The following is a 7176-nucleotide window of genomic DNA, read 5'->3' as shown; positions in this document are numbered from 1 at the left end:
TGGAAAACACAGCGGCTGGTACTCATACCAAAGGGGGAAAAACCCGCGGAGGAGCCTTCTTCGTATAGGCCACTCTGCATGCTGGACACGGTGGGTAAAATTCTCGAAAGAATAATCCACTCCCGGCTAGAAGGTGCCCTTGTCGAAACAAACGGCCTCTCAGAGATGCAGTATGGTTTTCGGAAGGGACTATCCACCATCGACGGGAAAAGTTGGTTGTACCGCACTAAGCAGTACTGCGTAGCGGCAACGTTGGATGTAAAAAACGCTTTCAACTCCGCCAGCTGGCACCACACATTAAATGCACTGAGCAACCTAAGCCTACCAGTGTATATACAGAGAATAATAGCGAGCTACTTTGAAGGCCGCCTGCTCCTGTATGAAACTGATTCCGGGCAATCGACCCACAGGGTCACCGGGGGAGTTCCCCAAGGATCTGTCCTAGGCCCTTTGTTATGGAACGTCATGTACGATGAGATACTTAGGATCACGATGCCCGAAGGGGCACGACTTATTGGTTTCGCGGATGACGTGGCCATAGTGGTTACGGCAAAGAAACTACCAGATACGGAAAGAATCTGCAACGAAGCGGGGAAACGAGCAAGCGCATGGCTCGACTCCAAGGGACTCGCCTTGGCAGCGAACAAGACTGAAGCAGTCCTGATAAGTAGCAGGCAGAAAGTGGAGGCGGCTACTATCAAAATTGGAGAAGCCACAATTATATCGCGCCCAAGCCTAAAATACTTGGGCGTCATGATCGACCACCGGCTTTCTTTCAAAGAACATCTAGCATACGCTAGAGGCAAGGCAAGTAGGACCGCGGCCGCGATCTCGCGAATTATGGCGAACACTCGGGGACCAAGGCAACCAGGACGTAGATTACTGGTTAGTGCTGTCACATCGACGCTGATGTACGCTGCTCCCATATGGGCTCGAGCCACAAAAAATGGAAGTTATATGCAAGACGGCGACTCCGTGCAGAGATTGTGTGCTCTGCGGGTATGCTGTGCGTTCCGCACGGTATCCCATGACGCGGCACTGGTAATATCGGGAGGCATACCGATTGATCTTCTGGCTGTGGAATCAGCTAACATCCGCGCAGGCAGCACAGGGGTCGCAACTGCAGAATCCCTACGGAAAAGGTGCAGAGAACTCACCATTGCTAAGTGGCAAGGGAGGTGGGTAAATAGTAGCAAAGGACGATGGACGTATAAGCTTATCCCAGAACTGCAGAGATAGCAGGGACGTAAGCATGGACATGTGGACTTCTACTTAACGCAACTGTTGACGGGACATGGATGCTTTAAATACTATCTGAATAGGTTTAAGCATGAACGTTATCCGCACTGCCCACTCTGCGAGTCGGATAATGAAGACGCAGAACATGTGTTTTTGGTCTGTCCGAGATTTGAAAATGAACGAAGAGATTTGAGCATAAGGGTTGGGAGGACGCCAGCCGCTTGTAACCTGGGGGACATTATGCTTGAATCAGAAGTAAATTGGTCTGCGGTATGCAACATGGCCACAATAATACTCAAAAAACTGCGCATCGCAGAAAGACTGCGAAATTCTAATAGGGTAGAATCCTAGAGAGCCCTAAGGGCATTCCCCCCGGCGAAGTAATACCTAACGGCAGTACCGCCGGGGAAGCGCTGAGGGGGTGGAGTTTTTACTGGGTTAGAGTCCCAGACTTCGGCAAGCTAGCTCAGCTCCGAGTTGGCTTTCAATGCTTTAAACCACTAACCACTAACACAAAAAAAAAAAAAAAAAAAAGTCTCTGAAGTCGATTTTTTTTTGGCACGTGCGGCTTCTTGCGTGGTGTATATGAGCCAAAGCCGAATTCTTTTATTGTCCTACGGATCGTTTCTGGCTGGACATCCTTATCTAGAGTTGTCTTAACAACTTCACTGATTTTTACGGCACTTACGGAAAGGTTCCTTGTCCACAATGTGTTTTATGGTGCGGTTATCCCTATCATTCAATTTTGGTGGACGGCCACTTCTTCGAGTATTTTCAATCCGAACCTCGTTTTTAAAACGCCTTATCACATGTTGGATTGTGGACCGTCTTCTAGACATAATTTTCGCTATTTCTGCATAGGATTTTCTTTCTTTTACGTGTAAATTTAAAATTATTTTTCTTTCCTCATCCATAAGCTCTTAACGCGACATTTTTGTGGCTCCTACTCAAGTTTGATATTCCAAGAATTGCACCAATGCAAGGGAAGGCACACAAAAACATAGGAAAAAAGCGCAGTTACAATTGTCAAATAAGAACAGAAACGAGCGCGATTATTCTTAAATGTATCATCACTTTTGTGAAACAAAATGTATCAAGTTTTTAAGTAAGTAAGTAAGTAAGTTTTAAGAGTAAAAGGGTATACTAGATTCGTCGGAACGTATGTAACAGGCAGAAGGAAGCGTTTCCGACCCCATAAAGTATATATATTCTTGATCAGGATCACTAGCCGAGTCGATCTGGCCATGCCCGTCTGTCCGTCTGTCTGTCCGGTTGAACGCTGAGATCTCGGAAAATATGGGAGCTAGGCTATTGAGATTTGGCGTGCAGATTCCTGAGCTTCTTACGCAGCGCAAGTTTGTTTCAGTAGAGTGCCACGCCCACTCTAACGCCCACAATCCGCCCAAAACAGTGGCTCCTAAAGTTTTGATGCTAGAATAAAAATATTAACTAAAATGTAATGTTCTCATCAATACCTATCGATTTACCCAAAAAAAAGTTTGCCACCCCCACCCTTACGCCCATAAACCGCCCATAAGCTTCAAAAAATGTATTGGTCTCGACAATACCTATCGATTGGTCCAAAAAAAACTTTGCTACTTGCATATCTCTATTTAGCTGAGTAACGGGTATCTGATAGTCGAGGTACTCGACTATAGCGTTCTTCCTTGTTTATATTTTAATTAAGGAGTCATTGTTAACTAAAGTATAAATCGTCTTCTGTGTCATGAACTAAGTGGCACACTGTACATGAAATGTAGTATTCTTCCCTTGAATCCCTCAGAAATTTTGTTGACTCTTTCGTCAAGGGTTTGAGTTGCATTTCGCTTATGCAACTCCGAACGGACATGATTTGCCCACTTATTATTTACCAAGAAACACTTGCAGGATTGGCAAAACTTATTTTGGTTATTCATTTTATTTTGTTCGTTTTGTTTAAAATTCTTTTTTCATGATCACTTTTTCACTTTTACTTAAGTTGTGTTTGACGTAGCAGAGTATCCCACTGTAACGAACTGATTTTTATTGTCTGCTCGCTACGAGATTCGTGCGGCTAGCTCAGTATATTGTGTGTTCGTCCCACCAAATTTATATTAACGTGACCGCCCAGTAGCTCAGTGAGAAAGCACAGAATTCACGGGTTCGTATTGGGTTTTATTGCGGGTATATTATTACAAGTGTCTTAGTCGCTTGGTTGGCTTTGACTCGTTGCGTGTGACCTTCGGTGCTTCCGACGGTCCTGGATGACTCTACGACCTCTCGCCTTGATGATTCGGTGCTCCAGTCCTGTAGCTCCCTGAAGATACTCGCAGCTCCCTGAAGATCCTCGCCGCTCCCTGAAGATCCTCGCAGCTCCCTGAAGATGCTCGCTGCTCCCTGAAGATCCACGCAGCTCCCTGAAGATGCTCGCTCGCGGTTCACTTCTCACGCGTGACTTGGTGACTGCTGGTAACGACTCGGACTCGCGAGGGGTATCGGCCGTACGGGCTTAGGGAAGCGTCACCGTTCTCAGACTAGGGTGAACAGAAGCTGCGCTCTCCAGGATCGCTCCTTTCGACACACCGCCGCCTGTCCCTTGCTCTGTCCGGGATGGTCCCACTGGGGTTTCTGCTCAGCCCGCGCGGACAGTCAAGGCGGTAACGCCAGGAAGCTGCCTCGCGCCTTACTTCGCTTCCACGCCTAGTGTAAACGAACGTTCCACCCTAGCCTCACCCTTTTGCTTTTTGTCCGGGACGTTTCCGTGTGGCTTTTGGTACTCGGGGTTCGGGCACGCCGCTCCGGGACCTCGCAAGTCGAATCCGTAGGGCTCTCCTGGATAATTCCACTCGAGACCGTACCGATCGACCGCTCTCCCTTCTGGCTTGTTATATTCGTGGTTCGGGCACGCCGCTCCGGGACCTCGCAAGTCGAATCCGTAGGGCTCTCCTGGACAATTCCACTCGAGACCTTACTGATCGACCGCTCTCCCTTCTGGCTTGTTATACTCTTTCCAGGCGTAACGCCAGGACTTTGTGGACAGGGTTAACCGACCGCCTTGACCTAGCCGTGTGATGCCCTCTGGATCTCAGCTACCTGCGTCTCAATTCGGAGATTCCTGGTATTCCAATCCCGAACGTCTCGACGTAGCAATCTCGCTCCTTGTAGGCTCCCACGGCGCAGCTTCTCTGGCGACTCGACTTGCTGCTGCTCCCTTGTAGGTTATCTGGTTGTTTGATTGTTCACTTTGGTATCTGAGTGATCTTGACGGTTTGACTCCTTGTGATCGACTGATCCAGCTGCCAGCGCTCTGCGGCCTTATATAGGGCCTCCAAGCACCGTTATTTCCCTTTTGCGCACGGCCCGCTGGATCTCTCCACTTTGGGTCCAAAGTCCGTGCCTCCTGGATGACCCACTTGTCCTTTATGTACCGCTTCCAATGGATGTTCCGCCCACTGCTGCCGTTCCGCTGATTCCCGTGCCGCTTGTGGCACGCCTGTGTGCCGCTCCACTGCCGAGATGTGGCACTTCCTCTCCCGGTCCAAAGTTCACGGGAGAGTCCAAAGTCCAGAGGAGTTCCGTTATCCGCTTCTGCATACGGCACTCTTGCTCTGCCCGCGAAGTCTCCATTCTCTCTCGATCTCCATCCTTGGTCTCCAATCTCTCTCGCTCTCCTTCATTGGTCTCCAAACTCTCTCGCTCTCCATCTTTGGTCTCCAATCTCTCTCGCTCTCCTTCATTGGTCTCCAAACTCTCTCGCTCTCCTTCGTTGGTCTCCAAACTCTCTCGATCTCCCCGCCGCGCCGTTACTACGCGAATTCGCCGCGTATCTGGTAAGCGGCCGGCCATCTGCTGCTGCTTCTATTTGTGGGGAGTTATTCAACTCCTCACATTCCCCCCTTACTTCGGGAAACATTTAAGACTGGTTCCTACTCTCCGGCGTTTCCTTGCTTATCCTAGCCTTTGAGTCCTTGTGATTCCCGCGGCGCTCCCTCGTTGCTCCCTCGATGCTCCCTCGACGCTCCTAACTCCCTTGAGTTTCTACAGCGGGGTCATCCTCCTCGTAGCAACTTTAAATCTCCCGCGCCGATATTTCCTGTGTTCCCACTGGGACATCGATACTCCTGGGCTATCGATCCCCAGCTCGCTGCTCATTGCTGCGTCTCACTCCTTTCCGTGTTTCCTCCGCCTGGTCACACCATTCGTGCGTGATCGATATTTATTCGCTATCGACGGTGCGGCGTTGCCACCTGCTCGTTGCGATACTTCCACCTTGGCCGATATTTCCATTGTCGTGTGCCCATCGATCGCACTATCGTCCAGTGCCAATCGATCGCCTATCGAGGCGCCCCCTTCCCTGGCTCATGGTGATTTTGCAACTTTCTAGGTAAGTTTTCGCATTTCCTCACTCCTTTCTATTTCATCCTTTCTCTCTCCACACGACCTCTCTCGCCTCTCGTCTCTCTCTCTCGCCCTTCAATCGTCCTCAGCCGGCTGAGCCTGGCTTTACGCTGGCAACACTCGAACGCTGGTGCGGAGAGGACTTCGCATTTGCTTCGCTGCAGGTAAGTATTTCGGTGTCGCTTGGCTGCTTCCTGTATTAACCCAGTATGATTTTCAGAATGCTGGAGCTGCCATGTATGCCCCTTACTTCTGGCCCCTGTTTCAGCTTTTCCGAGTGCAATGTCTCCACGGTCATTTCGACCCTTTTGATGTCAGCGGCGCTCAGGTTCACGCATAGGCTGCGCAACAGATCTTCGACGAACTGGGGAAAGTGCTCCGATTCCCGGAACTGGGCCACCTTCCAGCTGATCGTGGCGCCGAACTCCTTGAACTCCTCCTTGCTTTCCGGATTGAAGGCATCGAGGCCGCCGCTCGTACTCGTCACGCCGAAGGCGTCTTGGGCGTGTTTAAGGTCTGAGGCCTCCTGGATCTTTTGCAGGCGCAGCTTCTCGGCCAGTTTATCCTCGGGTGATAAGTTAGCCAGTCGTTCCGCCTCCGCTTCCTCTTCCAGCCGCGCTTGCTGCTCCAATTTGGCATTTAGTGCCTTGCTTGGCTTGGTTTTTGGCTGGGGCTTCTGTTTTCGTGGGCTTCTCCTCGTCCTTCTTACTACCCAGATCTACGGTACAGCTCTCTGCTCTGTGCCGTCTTCCCCCTTCCTTCGGCAGACTTTTGATGCGTGTTTTTCTTTTCCTCCGATCAGTCCCAATCGAGACCTTAGACGCTCTGGTTCGCTCCCTTTGTGTTCTTAACGTTCTCCTGATGTCCTTTATGTGTTTCATCGCGCCTTTGTAGATGCCCTGTAGTATCCTTGGAGGTATCCTTGGAATTTGTTAGTAGTATCCTTTGGGAATCCTTGCAGGTATCCTTGGACTCTTTCCGTAGTACCCTTTGGGAATCCTTGGACGTATCCTTTGACTCCTTTCGTAGTATCCTTTGGTCATCCTTGGAGGTATCCTTGGACACCCTTTCGTAGTGTCCTTTGGTCATCCTTGGAGGTATCCTTGGACTTTTAATGTTGTTTTGCATCTGTTGTGTCTGCTTGCTGTAGCCGCTCGCTTGTGTTTTCCGTTTGTTGCTGTTTCAGCTCGCTTACGTGGATGGTCCGCTCTTTCTTTGTGTTTATGTGTCGTAATTTGCAGATTACTGGTGACGCAAAACCTATGACTTGGTAAGGTCCGTCGTATCTTGGGGCCAATTTTGCTGCGAACCCCTCGGCCGCTTTTGATAAATGGTGTTCCTTGGCCCACACGACGTCACCCACCTTTGGCGTCCATTGCCTCCTCCTTAGGTTATAATGCCTAGCCTGGTCCTGGGATGCTTTCTCCAGGTTCCGCCTTACAATCTCGAAGATTTCCCTGAGTTTGTTAGCATTCTCTTCCGGGGTCTCTGTCGGTCGTCCGGTCCCTACGGTTTCTCTGTCGTATAGGGCGCTCGGTAGTCTTGGTTCTCTGCCTTGGG

General features: G+C 50.0%; 1 pseudogene; it reads right to left on the bottom strand.

Moving 5' to 3' along the window:
- Positions 1 to 5815: 5815 nt before the first annotated feature.
- On the bottom strand, positions 5816 to 6647 carry LOC139353949 (eukaryotic translation initiation factor 3 subunit J-like; annotated as a pseudogene).
- Between the last annotated feature and the right edge of the window lie 529 nt (positions 6648 to 7176).

This window comes from Drosophila suzukii (assembly GCF_043229965.1).
Source record: "Drosophila suzukii chromosome Y unlocalized genomic scaffold, CBGP_Dsuzu_IsoJpt1.0 scf_Y1, whole genome shotgun sequence".
In the NCBI taxonomy this organism is placed as follows: domain Eukaryota; kingdom Metazoa; phylum Arthropoda; class Insecta; order Diptera; family Drosophilidae; genus Drosophila; species Drosophila suzukii.
Note: the sequence above shows the minus strand (reverse complement) of the source record. Positions and strands in the feature narration are given on the sequence as shown.